This window comes from Pinus tabuliformis, chromosome 8 (assembly GCF_031772625.1).
Source record: "Pinus tabuliformis cultivar Carrire ecotype Pingquan chromosome 8, CPIR1, whole genome shotgun sequence".
Taxonomy (NCBI): domain Eukaryota; kingdom Viridiplantae; phylum Streptophyta; class Pinopsida; order Pinales; family Pinaceae; genus Pinus; species Pinus tabuliformis.
Genome location: NC_142294.1, coordinates 1,562,341,879 through 1,562,358,843, shown reverse-complemented (window position 1 = coordinate 1,562,358,843; position 16,965 = coordinate 1,562,341,879).

The window sequence follows — 16,965 nt, the reverse complement described above, 5'->3', positions numbered from 1 at the left end:
GGGATAGAACACATGAGATCTCCAAGACCTAGAAATCGTTTGGTGAAATTCCACCCGGATTGTATTTAATTAAAATAATTAATATTTTTAATGGGGTTCCTAAGTCTAAACTTAGGAAAATTAAAATATTAATGGGTATTAATGAAAATATGGGTAAGAAGATTCTAAGAGACAAGGATCAAGTCTAATTTAATCTTAGCCATTGATTAGAGATTATATCATGGACGTTGAGTATCTCAACAAGAAAAGTATAAAGGAAGACTTGAGAGTCATTTGGAGATACACCGAGCAAATACTCAGTAACCCAAGGGAAATCAATTCTCAAGAAGTAAGACCTCGATTTCAAAGGGAGAGTTGCAGGGTGAAGGAAGAAGAGGGCTTCAGCATCAGTTAGAGACTGAGGAGGAGGTGATGCAGTGCATCAGAGGGGCAGCGCAGAGGGACAACTCTGAGAGGCAATGCAGCAAGGGACGTAGTCCTCATGCAGAGATGACGTCGTGAAGGCTGGAGGGTCTCTGGGTGTCAGAATTTCTCCAAAGGGAGGAGGAAAATTATCTCAGGTGTTTTCTCAGAGGTTTCTCTATGTTCTGCAAAATCATTCCTTGTAAAGAGATTGTTGCTGAAGAATAATAAATAAACCCTCATCTGCTGCACTAGTTTTCCTGCATTGGGTTTTTTCGGGACTATTGTCCAAAAATAACTGTGTTGATGTGATTGATTCTTGTGCTTGTATTTCACTGTTCTTTTCTCTATGCTATTATGTGACAACTGCAGTAGAATTTACTTTGATGTTTACTGAAGGGTTTTGTAAATAACTTATTGTGGAAAATAAGTAGGAGAAATAAATTAGTTAATACAGTAGAATTTCGTGTGAGAAATTTTCACAAGGAGGAGCTGGCTAAACCTCCCACGACTAGTGGTTGAGCCAGCAGAGAGGTTTGTCAGACATTGAGAGATGCAGAAGAGTTTATTTGAACTCCTAGGATGAACAAAAGACAACGTCGATAGCCTGACAGGTACCAACTGTTGGTGGCTCAGGTTGCAAAACCTTCCAACTTTTAGGAGGCCACACAACATCAAGTGCGGGCAGATGCCGTGGGAAAAAAAGTATAGCTCTATCATGACGAATGATGTTTGGGAGGTAGTGTCAAGGCTGGAAGATAGACCAGTTGTAGGTTCTAGATGGATCTACAAGATCGAATATGCTGCAGACGACAGTGTGGAAAAGTACAAGGCTAGGTTCATGGCAAAGGGGAATGCACAAAAAGAAGGGATAAATTATGAGGAGACCTTCGCCCCAGTTGCCAGATACACTTCTATTTGTTCAGTTATATCCCTGGTAGCTCAGATGGGATGGCAGATTCACTAGATGGGCGTCAAGACAACCTTCTTGAAGGGGTGATAGAGGAAGAAGTGTACATAGAACAACTAGAGGGCTTCGAGACTCATGAGAGGCACACTCAAGTGTACAGACTGAAGAAATCTCTATACGGACTCAAGCAGGCTCCTAGGGCATGGTATGGTAGGATTGACAGCTATTTGCAGTAGATGGGATTCGTCAAGAGTGATGCAGATCCCAGCCTTTACTATTTAATGGTAGACAGTGAGCCACTCATTCTAGTTTTGTTTGTGGATGATCTATTTTTGAAAGGATCATTAGGGCTCATAGAGGACTGTAAGAGGAACCTAGCAGCAGAGTTTGACATGAAGTATTTGGGGTTGATGCACTATTTCCTACGATTGAAGAGTGGTAGAAGGTGTAAAAAATCGAGAATCCCACGCGAATCACCTACTATAGCAACTGATTAAACTTCTCCTATCTGTTCAATATTGAAACAAATTATTTATTGTTTCCTACAACAAATATCGAAGCTAACACACTGCAACCCTCACTTAATTAATTAATTTGCCCAAAACAAGAACAAAACAAATAGGGAAAAATGCACAAGTGACACAGTAATTGTCCCTGGAAAAACCCAATGCGGGAAAACCGGTGCAGCAGCTCTGAGGGTTTTTATTATTATGTAGTAGTTTCTAAATACAACTTTGGATGCCCTTCCGACAATCCAGTTACATAGAAAAATAAACTGGCAGAAAACTTAGTGAGATTACCTCACTCTACCCGGAAATTCCGGTTGTTCCGGCAGCTGAACCAACTGTCCCCGGCTATCTCTGCGTTGGCCCTGCAACAGGCTCTGCGTCAGCCCAACTGCGAAATGTTTGCCCTTTGGAGCAGTTTCCAGCCCTCCTGGCTATGAAATCTCAACTCCCCAGTAGATTTCAGATTTTTTCACTGGAAGACTGCGCTAGCTTTGCGTGGGACCTTCTGGCCCAGTTTCAACCCCTCTTGGGTCTGCGTTGCCTTCTCCTAGTGTCTCTCTACCTCTCTGTTGTTGATCTTGGGTCCTGGAGAAGATACTCCAACCCAACTATCCCTGCCCCTCAATGCAAAATCTCACTATCTAAAATCTCCTGACGACTGCACTGCTTCAGAAAATCGATTCTCTGAACTCTCCCTGTATGCTTTTCCAAATGACCCTAAGCTTCCTTAAATAATCTTCTCGTTGACATTCAATGACCCATATTAGAAGCTAATCAATGGATAAGATCATTTCTGCTTGGTCCTCTTCTTCTTCTAGAAGTTACACCCACAATTTATATTAATACCATTTAATTATTTTATTTCCCTAAGTTTAGACTTAGGGTCCCTTTAAAAATAATTAATTATTTTAATTCAACTGTTTCTGGGTGGAATTTCCCAAAACAATTTCTGGGTTCTTTGGAATACATGTGCCCAAGCCTCCCTTCAAAATTTGAGACTTAGAGCACATCCGATGCTACAAAAAATCAACACTTCCTCTTAGCAAGGAATGTGCTCTAGAAATGCACCCTGCTGGAGCATCACTCTGTTCTGTAACATCTCCCTCTGTGTTGTTGTCTGACATGCTGTCCAACAACCACTACGCAAATTCTGCAACTGTACTGCTACTGACCCTACCCTTGTCAACACTGCATTCGTACTGCAACTCCCTCTAAAATCCTGCATCCGTGTTGCTGCTAGCACTGCAACTGCCGACTGCCATTGCACTGCAAATTGTTACTGCTACTCCATTAGCAACGGAAAAAAATCCCAAATTACTGAACTAACTATGTTCAGTATGATACCACGTCAATGTTGGAACCTGACTATTGTTAGTCTCTGCGCTGACCCTCTGAGTGTACTGCACTGCTGCTGACCTCTGCTTTGTGCCATCTACACTGCTGCCAACTCAACTTTGCGCTGCTCAGACTCTGGTGCTCCTAGCCACTACAACTGTCTCTGTGACACTCCTCGAAATCATCCAACACTAGTCCATCTTGCTACCTTTGATTAGGGCTCCCGTAGCAAGGAATTGATCCAAGAGGTGGGCTCCTCAAGGATCCTGCCCATCTGTAGCTCTTTCTAAATACAACTCCAAATCAGCCCACCTCCCTCCTGAAGGTATCTTGGTTGTCATGGTGAACTCCTCCTCTTCAATCTTCGCGGGCATAGCCTTCGGACCGTGCTTCTCATCTTTGTCCTTCTTTATGAGAGGACACTAAGTTGCGTAAAGACCCATCTCACCACACCAGAAGCACTTTATCTTCGAGACATCCTTCTTAGGTCTTTGTTGCTCCTGTTGTCCCTTCGATGCAAGGGTTGCATTCTCCTCCTCCTCCCTAGGCTTTGACCCACTGTTGTTGCTTCCGTCAAGTTTAACCTTGACTAAGTCTCTCCTTAGCTTCTCTTGTTTTAGAGCTATCCACATCTCATCCCAATTCGACAAAGTTGCTTTGCCCAAGATACTCTAGACAAAGACTTGCCACTCATATGAGACAGAATTGAGGGTCAGTCTAACCAAATATGAATCTTGAGGTGTATGCCCCACAACAGACAATTCATCGCGGGTCTCCTGAAGCTTTGTGAGGAATGAAGCCACACACTTCCCCTTCTGTATCTAAGCAGATCTCAACTTTTGTTCAAGGTATATCTTCCACTGCTCGGAAGATCCCTGATATAGCGTAGACAATGCGTCCCATATCTCTTTAGCAGTCACTCTGCTAGCGATATGACAGACCACATGATGCTTCACTCTATCGAGGATCAATATTTTTGCCTTCGCCATCTCAGCCTTGTATTTCTTCAATGGACCTGCATCTGTAGGGATAGCCACCACGCTGTCGACGTATGTCTTGAGGGCATGCTCATCTAGAAGGATCGACATTCTTGCCTTCCAGATCACATAGTTGGATGCCCCATCCAACCTGTCCTGATCCCTCAAGCCACTGGTTGCCATTTCTGCCACAAGAACTATGCACTAGACTGGCCTATGCACTCCTTGTTGGAGCTTGTAGATCTACCTCTCTCCGCTGCTGCTCAGCAAGTGAGAATTCAGACTCCTTGGTTGGAAGTCCTCTAAGGAGAAATTCCCTCAACCGTGCTCCTTCCTTCTCCTCTGACATCTTTCTACCCAACAAAATGACATGCAGAAAAGACTGCATCCCACCAACTCTCCTCATGCTGAGGCTTCTGCGCTGCTCCCTCTGCCTCGACAAAAAACTCAATCTCGAAGCCCTTCTCTCCGTTAACTCACTCGGAGAGAGACTACCTCGAAATTTCAAACCTCTAGCTAGAACTGCACAAACCCTCTAGGTTTTGAACTGCTACCTCCTGCAGCGTTTTTGAACTCCCTCTTTTGCTTAACACTGGGTCTCTGGTATTGTTCTTTCTTGCTTCACCTGCAATGCTCCGATATCATGTGAAAATTCGAGAATCCCACCCGAATCACCTACTACAACAACTAAATAAACTTCTCCTATCTGTTAAATACTAAAACAAATTATTTATTGTTTCCTACAACAAATATCGAAGCTAACACACTGTAGCCTTCACTTAATTAATTAATTTGCCCAAAAAAAGAACAAAACAAATAGAGAAATATGCAAAAGTGACACAATATTTTTTGGACAATTGTCCCCAGAAAAACCCAATGTAGGAAATCTAGTGCAGCAGCTTTGAGGGTTTTTATTATTATGCAATAGTTTATGAATACACATCTGGATGCCCTTCCGGCAATCCAGTTACAGAGAAAATTAAACTAGCCGAAAAACTTAGTGAGTTTACCTCACTCTACCTAGCAATTCCGGTTGTTCCGACAGCTGAACCAACTGTCCCTGGTTACCTCTGCATTGGCCCTACGTAGGCCTTGCGTCAGCCTCAACAGGCTCTACGTCAACCCAACTGGGAAAAGTCTGCCCTTTGAAGCAGTTTCCAGCCCTCCTGTAGCAGAAATCTCAGCTTCCCAGCAGATTTCAATTTTTTGCTCTGGAAGACTGCGCTACTTCTGCATGAGCCCTTCTGACTCTGCGTCAGCTCTGCGTGGGCCCTTCTGGCCCAATGTCAACCCCTCCTGGGTCTGCCCTGCCTCCTCCTAGTTTCTCTCTGCTGCTGTTCCTGGGTCCTAGGGAAGATACTCCAACCCAACTATCCCTGACCCTCACTACAAAAGCTCACTATCGAAAATCTCACGGTAGTTGCTTTGCTTTAGAAAATCGATTCTCTCAACTCGCTCTGTGTGCTTTTCCAAATGACCCTCAAGCTTCCCTAAATAATCTTCTCGTTGACATTCAATGACCCAGATTAGAAGCTAATCACTAGATAAGATCATTTCTGCTTGATCCTCGTCTTCTTCTAGAAGTTACACCCACAGTTTTTATGAATACCCTTTAATTATTTCATCTATTTAAAAATAATTAATTATTTTAATTCAACTGTTTCTGGGTGGAATTTCCCAAAACGATTTCTGGGTTCTTTGGAATACATGTGCCCAAGCCTCCCTGCAAAATTTGAGACTTAGAGCACATCCGATGCTACAAAAAATCAACACTTCCTCTTAGCGAGGAATGTGCTCTAACAATGCACCCTGCTGGAGCATCACTTTGTTTTGTAACATCTCCCTCTGCGTTGTTGATGTCTGACATGCTGTCCAACAACGACTACACAAATTCTAAAACTGTACTTCTATTGACTATGCCCTTGTCAACACTGCATTTGTACTGTAACTCCCTCTGAAATCCTGCATCTGTGCTGTTGCTGGCACTGCAACTGCCAACTGCCACTGCAAATTGTTATTGCTACTCCATCAGCAACGGAAAAGCATCCCAAATTATTGAACTAACTATGTTCAATATGATACCACGTGAATGTTGGAACCTGTTTGTTGCTAGTCTCTGCGCTGACCCTCTGAATGTACTCCGCTGCTGCTGACCTCTGCTTTGTGCCATCTACACTGCTGCCAACTCAACTCTGCGTTTCTCAGACTCTGGCGCTCCTAGCCACTGCAACTGTCTCTCCGACACTCCTCAACATCTTCCAACACTAGTCCATCCCGCTACTTCTAATCAGGGCTCCCGTAGGAAGGAATTGATCCAAGAGGTGGGCTCCTCAAGGATCCTGCCCATTTGTAGCTCTTTCCAACTACAACTCCAAATCATCCCACCTCCCTCCCGGAGGTATCTTGGTTGTCATGGCGAACTCCTCCTCTTCGATCTTCGCGGGCGCAGCCTTCAGATCTTGCTTCTCATCTTTGTCCTTCTTTCTGAGAGGACACTCAGTTGCGTAGTGACCCATCTCACCACACCAGAAGCACTTTATCTTCGTGACGTCCTTCTTACGTCTCCGCTGCTCCTGTTGTCCCTTCGATGCAAGGGCTGCATTCTCCTCCTCCTCCTTGGGCTTCGACCCACTGCTGTTGCTTCTGTCAAGTTTAACCTTGACTAAGTCTCTCATCAGCTCCTCTTGTTTTAGAGCTGCCGACATCTCATCCCAATTCAGCAAAGCTGCTTTGCCCAAGATACTTTGGACAAAGACTTGCCACTCATCTGAGACAGAATTGAGGGTCAATCTAACCAACTCTGAATCTTGAGGTGTATGCCCCACAACAAACAATTCATCACGGGTCTCCTAAAGCTTCATGAGGAATGGATCCACACGCTCCCCCTTCTACATCTAAGCATATCTCAGCTTCTGTTCAAGGTATATCTTTCGCTGCTCGGAAGATCCCTGATACAACGTAGACAATGCATCCCACATCTCCTTAGCAGTCACTCTGCTAGCAATATGACAAACCACATGATCCTTCACTCCGTCGAGAATCATTCCTTTTGCCTTTGCCATCTTAGCCTTGTATTTCTTCAACGGATCTGCATCTGCAGGGACATCCACCACGCTATCGACATATGTCTTGAGGGCATGCTCATCTAGAAGGAATGGCATTCTTGCCTTCCAGATCACATAGTTGGATGCCCCATCCAACCTGTCCTGATCCCTCAAGCCACTGGTTACCATTTCTGCCACAAGAACTGTCAAATGACCTCCTCTCTCCTCTGCATAGCACTAGATTAGTCTACGCACTCCCTGCTGGAGCTTGTCGATATGCCTCTCTTCGTTGTTGCTCAGCAAGTGATAATTCATATTCCTTTGCTAGAAGTCCTCTTTGAAGAAATTCCCTCAACTGTGCTCCTTCCTTCTCCTCTGACATCTTTCTTCCTAGCAAAACGGCCTGCAGAAAAGACTGCATCCCACCAGCTCTCCTCATGCTGAGGCTTCTGCGCTTCTCCCTCTGCCCCGACAAAAAACTTGATCTGGAAGCCCTTATCTCCATCGACTCACTTGGAGAGAGAATACCTCGAAATTTCAGCCCTTCGGCTAGAACTGCGCAAACCCTATGGGGTTTCGAACTGTTGCCTCTTGCAACTTTTTCGAACTCCCTCTTCCTCTCAGCACTGGGCCTCTGGTATTGTTCTTTCTTGCTTCACCTGCAATGCTCCGATACCATGTGAAAATTCGAGAATCCCACTCGAATCACCTACTGCAACAACTAATTAAACTTCTCCAATCTGTTAAATACTAAAATAAATTAATTACGGTTTCCTGCAAAAAATATTGAAGCTAACACACTGTAGCCTTCGCTTAATTAATTAATTTTCCCAAAACAAGAACAGAACAAATAGAGAAAGATGCACAAGTGACAATTGTCCCCAGAAAAACCCAACGCGGGAAAGTCGATGCAGCAACTCTGAGGATTTTTATTATTATGCAGTAGTTTCTGAATACACATCTGGATGCCCTTCCAGCAATCCAGTTATAGAGAAAAGAAAATTGGCAGAAAAACTTAGTGAGATTACCTCACTCTACCCAGCAATTTCAGCTGTTCCGACAACTGAACCAACTGTCCCCGACTATATCTGCGTTAGCCCTGTGTCAGCCTCAACAAGCTCTACGTCAACCCAAATAGGAAACGTCTGCCCTCTAGAGTAATGTCCAGCCCTCCCAGCTCAGAAATCTTAACTCCCCAACAGATTTCGGATTTTTGCAATGGAAGACTATGTTGCTTCTGCGTGAGCCCTTTTGGCTCTGCGTCAGCTTTGCGTGGGCCCTTCTGGCCCAATATCAACCCCTCCCAGGTCTACCCTGCCTCCTCCTGGAGTCTCTCTGCCTCTCTGCTGCTAATCCTGGGCCCTGGAGAAGATACTCCAACCCAACTATCCTTGCCCCTCACTACAAAAGTGCACTATCAAAAATCTCCCGGCAACTGCTCTGCTTCAAAAAATCGATTCTCTGAACTCTTTCTGTGTGCTTTTCCAAATGACCCTCAAGCTTCCCTAAATAATATTCTCGTTGACATTCAACGGCTCAGATTAGAACCTAATCAATGGCTAAGATCATTTATGCTTGATCCTCGTCTTCTTCTAGAAGTTACACCCACAATTTATATTAATACCCTTTAATTATTTTATTTTCCTAAGTTTAGACTTAGGGTTCCTTTAAAAATAATTAATTATTTTAATTCAACTGTTTCTGGGTGGAATTTCCCAAAACAATTTATGGGTTCTTTGGAATACATGTGCCCAAGCATCCCTGCAAAATTTGAGACTTAGAGCACATCCGATGCTACCAGAAATCAACAGAAGGATGGGGAAATATTCCTTGGGCAAGGAAGATACGTTATAGATATTCTGAAAAGGTTCAGAATGCAGGATTGCAGACCCATGTCTATGCCCATGATCACCAACTAGAAGAAGATAGATGCATCAGATGACAAGGATGTCAATCCCACCTTGTATAGACAGCTTATTGGGTCTCTCATGTATTTGATCAACACTAGGCCAGATACCTGTTTTGTAGTCAATACCTTAAGGCAGTTCATGGTAGATCCGAAGAGGGTACATTGGGCAGAAGCGAGGCATATTTTGAGGTATGTTCGCGGTACAGTCGAGTATGGGTTGAGATATACTCTATAATGTTCCTAAACAGGAAATTAAGTGATAAGAAAGCAAGCAAACAATCCAGTAATCAAAAATGCAAAATACACATGAGGCACCCATGAAAACGCTGGAAATAGAGAACTGCTGAGCCATTTTATTAAATCATCAAGGGCAAATACAATGGTAAATGGAATGGTACACCTGGGCTTCTCTCTAAGAACAAGCATGACAAAACCTAGGTGAGCAAATGTTGATCTGAAGGCTACCCAACTGTTGCACTAGAACTGAACTGCGCTGCCCAGAAACTACTTTGTCTAGTGGAACCAAAGGGCTGGAATCATTGCTTCCCATGCTTAGAAAATTATAAAACTTCAGCTCCCGAATCCTCAGCCAAAACCCACCAAAACCCAAGAAGGGCTTGGCCTAGTTTAGACTTCTGAAATTCGGCCCCCAAGGAGCTCGATCTATGCTGTAACTGGCAAACTCGGTCTGTCTGAGTGAAGCTGGGAAGACTCCCTAAAACTACCCCAAATCACTAGGATGAGTCCTCCTATGAATTTCCTTCCTTCCCAACTGTGATTCTAGTGCTGTGGCTCTTTCCCTCAAGACCCACGTGATGCCAGACTAGCCCTCTATGCTATCCTCTAAGGCTGGAATTCGAACTGTCTGTTTGCTGCACTCACTTGCTCCAAACTCCTCCCAAGTGTTGACCCAATGATGTCCTTAGAATCTCTTGGTTCCTCCGTCTAATGGTTGGCCCAATGAAGCTCTATCCTCAACTGCGTGTTCCCTATTTGTTGGCCCAGAAATATGCACTGTTGGACGATGACTGAATGGGTTGGTTGTGAATACTCCCTGGTGCTCCTCAAGATGCTATGAAATTGCCTTCCTAGGGTGGCACTCGAAGTCTCCCGAAGATAAGGTTGAATCTCAAGCTTGAGCGATTCATGGCTAAACAACCAGTTGACTCGACCAAGCAACTCGAGCAAACAGTCAAGTGATTTTCGATATGCAAGAATGAATGATCCCCAAGTGAGAAGCTCTTCCTCCTTATGACTTCGTGGGCCTCCCTTTGCCTCATGTGGGCCCCTCCAACAGCTATACGAATTCTCGCCAAGGCAATTCGAATTGCCCAATATGCTTTCCCATGTGGGTAGCCCCCACCTTCCACTATAAAAATAATTTGGTTGCATTTCTCCTAAGCTCCTAAGTCAAAAAAGCTTTGGTCCTTTTCCTTAGCAAAGTTGTACAAAATTGTGTAGAGACAAAACCTATTGCAAATTCTTTTGGAAAGGGACATGACAGTCCTCCCCTGCCAAATGTTGCTTGCCCTCAAGCAACTTCAGAGTTGGGTGCTCCAGAATGTGCTCACTCTCCCAGGTGGCATCCTCATCTGGCAAGTTCTTCCAGTGAACCAAGAACTCCTTGATGGTCCTGCTCCTCAGCTTCCTCTCCTGCCTCTCCAAAATGGCCTTAGGCTCCAAAACCAGGTGGCCCTCATCATCCAACAGGGGTAACTCTATTGTTGTTGTCACCTATTGTCCCATTACCTTTTTAAGGCATGAGACATGGAATATGTTGTGAATCCTGCTTCCCAGAGGCAGCTCCAGCTCGTAGGCCACCTCCCCAACTCGCCTGACTACCCTGTATGGCCCATAAAAATGGGGTTGTAGTTTCTCGGCCCCCTTCTGCTTCAATGTGGATTGCCTGTACGGCTATAACCGGAGGTACACCAAATCCCCCTCCTCGAAATGTCTCTCAGTTCGATGATGATCTGCGTACACATTCTGCTGAATCTGTGTTATCGCTAAGTTATCCTTGAGAGCCTTGAGGATGTCTTGGCTCTCTTGGATCCAATCTTTAGCCTTTGGGGCCCGATTATCTCTAAAAACAACATCAGCAAAAGATAATGCATCATACCCATACAAGGAACGGAAAGGAGTCATACCGATGGACGTCTGATGGGTGGTGTTGTAGCAACACTCACCCAAATGCAGCCACCGAATCCAAGCCCTCTACTGCCCAGCACATAGTTCCTCAGGTACCCATCCAGCCACTGATTAACTCGCTCGATCTGGCCATCTATCTTGGGGTGGTAACTCGTGTTAGTGGTGAGCTCGGTACCAACCATCCTGAAGACCTCCTGCCAAAAGCCTCCCATGAGCCTACTATCCATGTCCCTCACGATGTTCTTAGGAAGCCCGTGTAACCGGATGATCTCCCTAAAGAACAACTCTGCAACCTATGAAGTCGAATATCTAGTAGGGATGGCGAAAAAGTGGGCATACTTGGTCAACCGATTGACCACTACATAAATGCAATCCTTGCCCTGTACTGTGGGGAGCCCCGTGATGAAATCCATGGAGAAACTCTCCCATTTCCCCTCGGGGATGGGAAGTGGATGTAATAATCTTGCGGGATGAATCAACTCCCCTTTGTTCCTCTAACATGCCTCACACTCTTATATGTGTTTCAACACGTCCCCCTTGAGGCCCTTCCATGTGAAGCGCTCCCTAACTGCCATGTATGTTTTCCTGAACCCATGTTGCCCTGACAATGGCGAGTCATGTGCTGCATGGAGCACTTTCTCCCTCAACTGCGAGTTGGGAACCAGAAATATGCATCCCTTGTAGTAGATGACCTCATCCATCACTCGGTAGTGCTCATCGGGTGGATACCCGCCAGAATCTCGCATGCCCTTCTATCCTTGGAATACTCCACTAGTAATTGGGCCTTCCAATCATGGCAGATGCTCATGAGTGATAGGCCTGCGGGTATCCAGGATAGGGCATCAACCACCACTTTGTGTTTTCCCCGCACATACTCTATATCAAAATCATAGGCCTGCACCTTGTTGACCCATCTCTGTTATCTATCATTGAGGCCTTGCTGCCCCATGAAGTGACGAAGACTGTTGTGATCATTCTTCACCCGAAACCTATTAGCCACCAAATACTGTTGGAACTTGGCCAAGGCATGCATAATGGCCAACATCTCCTTGTCATATATAGAATATGACCTCTCATGGGGTAAGAGCTTTTGGCTCTCGAAAGCAATGGGGTGCCCATCCTGAGATGATACTGCTCCAAATCCATCCCGAGATGCATCACACTCCACAGTGAAGGGCTACGAGAAGTCCAGAAGTGCTGAAACTGGACAACTACTCATCACCTCCTTGAGGCAGTCAAAAGCTGCCTGTGCCCCCTCTGTCCATGCGAAAGCCCCTCTCTTGGTCAAATCTGTGAGGGGAGCTGCCAACTGCGAAAATCCCTTGACGAACTTCTGGTAATATGTGCAAATTCCCAAGAAGCCCGTCAACATTGTTACATCCTTGGGTATTGGCCAATCACGGGTAACTCATATCTTCTCCTCATGGACCTTCACCCCATTTGCACCAATCATATGCCCCAGGTAGAGCATCTCGGTCAAGCCAAACTCACACTTGGACAACTTGGCATAGAACTACTGCTCCTCCAAAATATGCAGCACCTCCTCCAAGTGATGGAGATGCTCCTCCCACGTCCTGCTGTAAATCAAGATGTCATCGAAGAAAACCAACACAAACCTCCTCAACTGCTTTCGGAACACATGGTTCATACATGAGTGGAAAGTAACTAGGGCGTTGGTCAACCCAAATGGCATGACCAGGAACTCGAAGTGCCCATAATGGCACCGAAAAGTTGTCTTGGGGATGTCCTGATCCCTCACCTTGATCTGGTGGTACCTCGAATGTAGATCTATCTTAGAGAAGTACTTGGCTCCTCTAAGCTCATCCATCAACTCATCGATGCGGGGGATGGGGTACTGGTTCTTTAGCATCTTCCTGTTGAGGGCTTGGTAGTCAATGCACATGCGCAAGGTTCCATCCTTCTCCTTCACCAACACCATTGAAGAAGAAAAAGTGCCCAATGCCAACAATACCTTAATGGCCCTCTCAATCTCGTCCTTATAGGCCTTAGGATGCCTATAAGGGGTAGTGATCACCGCCTGCACACCCAGCTCCAGCTCGATGGTGTGCTTGAATCCCTTATCTAGTGGTTGCCCTGGTGGGATATCTGCAAACACCAATGAATACCTGTCCAACAGGGCATGTATGTCTAGAGGGGGTGGTTGGGCCTGCCCTCCAACCTCTGAAACCATCAGCTCCACTGCCCATGCTATGTCCCTATGTCACAGATCTGCCTCCATCCTATGCGCTGTGACTATTTGTTGGTGGATATGAATGCATGCCTCTAAGGACCACCGATTTTCCATCTGCATCGGTGAACTCCATCTCCAATTTCTTCCAATCAGTAGTGACTCTCCCAAGGGAGCATAGCCACTAGACACCCATCACCACGTTGGTGTCTAGCACATCGACCACAAAGAAATGGTTTGTCATAGAGTAGTTCCCCATAACTACTGTCAAAGTGGGCACATACCGAGTTTACTACATGGTTCGGTCACCTGGTACCAAGACAGAAAAGCCCTCAAACTCGGTTGTGGTGAGGCCCCTCCTTTGAACCAACTGGGCATCTATGAAGTGGGTAGCCCCACTGTCAACTAAGACCAACACCCGCTGCCCCTGTATAGTGCCTCTGATCCTCAATGCTAGAAATTTGGGGACCCTGCATAAAGTAGCAAGGACTCCCCCGAATGGAGCAAAGGATGCCCCTCCCTGTGGAGGTGGTGGTGGTGGTCCCCTATCTACTGGACTCTCACTATCTCCCATAACACACTCCTGCTCCACCTCATCCTCCTAGTCACTGTCTGAAAAGACCTCAATGTAATGTGCTTTTCCAACAGTGTACTGATGACCTAGTGCCCAGGGCTCTTGACAAGTGAAGCACAACTTCCACCTCTTGAGGTCCTTTCATGTCTCATCATATAGCTACCCCCGTCCCTGGGTGGTTCTCTGAGGTGGGGGTCTAGTGTCATGCCCCTTCTGGGGAAAAGGGGTTCGTGCAGGAAAGGATGCTCGTGTCTTGGGAATGCCCCCCTACAAATCTCTCATGCATGTAAATGCTTCCTGCAGCGTGGAGGGTCTACGTGACTTCACTACTTCGCGCAGGGGCTCGAGTAAGCCCTATATGAAGGTGTATACCCTCCGAGCATCTAATAGGTCCGGCACCATCATTGAAACTCTCAGAAACTCTGAGATGTACTGCTCTGGGTTGCTTGTTTGGCGAAGTTGGGTTAGCTCCCTGAAATGAGCCTCTGGATCCCTCTGGTCAAAGCGCTCCACCACCCTCTGGTGAAATCCTCATATGAAGCCACATTGGCATGCCCCAGGGTGGCCAAGCCATGAAACCACCAGTCGTGGGCTTCCCCCTCCATGTGCAGCATGGCCATCTTGATGACTTCCAACTCTGTCATCCATTTAAGCTGGATATACCTGTCCATCTTCTCATCCCAGGCCGAAACAGTGCACTCGGCAGTGCCATCGAATGTAGGGAAGTAGGGAAGTACATCCTCCCTATTGTCCTCTGCAACTCACAGCTCTACGTGCCCTATCCTCCATAGCCCTTGATCTTCTCATTCTGCTTGAGCTTGCAAAAATATTTGAAAGAGTGTGCTCCCCTGAAGTCTGCACCCATAGACTTCCATTCTCTAAAGTGTTCTCCCATCTGTAATGAATCATCAGTCCCTATTGGTTCAATCTTTGCCACAGGCACAAAAGAGGGCAGTGTGGCTCAAGTTGGCCCACTCGCTTATGCAGGTTGCGCTATAGGTGAAGGGTGATCAAATTGATGAGAGGCTCAGAAGTTTCCACAAATAAGAATCCCCTAGGGGTGGTCCTCTCCCGGTTCTACATTTTAATCTCCTCTGGCATCTCTTTTTGCCCCTTTTCTAGATCATTCAAAGCATTCAAGAAGTTGCCAAAAGCCATCTCCTCCCTGCTCTTGGTCTCTCCCATATCTTCCTCCTCTACTACTACCTTCGCCCTATCCTCAGTGTCTCGAGTGATTTCCAATTCTCTTTCTCTGCTCTGGTACCTTTGTCTCCTATATGTAATATTCTGCTGGTCCCCTTCTCTGATAGGAGAAACTCCCCACAGCTGAGCCAAGACCTAGGCTCTTATACCACTGTAATGTTCCTAAACAGGAAATTAAGTGATAAACAAGCAAGCAAACAATCCAGCAATCAAAAATGCGAAATACACATCAGGCACCCATGAAAACGTTGGAAATAGAGAACTGCTGAGCCATTTTATTAAATCGTCAAAGGAAAATACAATGGTAAATGGAATGGTGCACCTCGGCTTGTCTCTAAGGACAAGCGTGACAAAACCCAGGTGAGCAAATGTTGATTTGAAGGCTACAAAAGCTATTGCACTAGAACTGAACTGTGTTGCCTAGAAACTGTGTTGTCTACTGGAACCAAAGGGTTGGAATCACTGCTTCCCGTGCTCAGAAAATTATAACACCTCAACTCTCGAATCCTCAGCCAAAATCCAAGAAGGGTTTGGCCTAGTTCAGACTTCTGAAATTCGACCCCCAAGGAGCCTGACCTCTACTGCAACTGGTAAACTCGGCCTGCCTGAGTGAAGCTAGGAAAACTCCTTAAAACTACCCCAAAACGCTGGGATGAGTCCTCCTATGAATTTCCTTTCTTCCCAACTGTGATTCCGGTGTTGTGGCTCTTTCCCTCAAGACCCACGTGATGCCTAGAATAGCCCTTTGCGCTGTCCTCCAAGGCTGGAATACAAACTGCCTGTTTGCTGCACTCGCTCCAAACTCCTCGCAAGTACTGACCCAATGATGTCCTTCAAATATCTTGGTTCCTCCAGCTAATGGCTGGCCCAATGAAGCTCTATCCTCAACTGTGCGTTCCCTATCTGCTAGCCCAGAAATATGCACTGTTGGAGGATGACTGAATGGGCTAACTGTGATGCTATGAAACTGCCTTCCTAGGGTGGCACTTGGAGTCCCCCAAAGGTAAGGTTGAATCTCCCGCTTGAGATATCCATGGCTGAACAGCCAGTTGACTTGGCTAAGCAACTCGAGCAAACAATCAAGTGATTTTCGATATGCAAAAATGAATGATCCCCAAGTGAGGAGCTCTTCCTCCTTATGACTTCGTGGGCCTCCCTTTGCCTCATGTGGGCCCCTCCAACAACTATACAAATTACCTCCAAGGCAATTCGATATGCCCAATACACTTTCTCACGTGGGTGGCCCCCACCTTCCACTAGCAAAATAATCTAGTTGTATTTCTCCTACGTTACTAAGTCGAAACTGCTTGGGTCCTTTTCCTTAGCAAAATTGTACAAAATTGTGTAGAGACAAAACCTGTTACAAATTCTTTTGGGAAGTGACATGACATACTCGAGGGGATGACGTCAGACTTTGTGGGTACACAAATTCAAATTGGGCAGGCAGTTCAGTGGACAGGAAAAGTATCTTCAAGTACTGCTTCAGTTTTGGATCAGGGATCGTTTCTTGGTGTAGCAGGAAGCAAAAATCAATAGCACTGAGTTCTACAAAAGCAGAGTATATGGCAGCCAACATAGCTACGTGTGAAGCTATATGGCTTCGAAACCTGCTAGTAAGCTTGTTCAGGCAGAGGATGGAGGCGACCATTATCTACTGTGGTAATCAGAGTTGCATAAAGTTCTCTGAGAATCTAGTGTTTCATGACAGGTCGAAGCACATCAATATTCGATGTCATTTCATCAGAGATTATGTACAACGTGGAGCA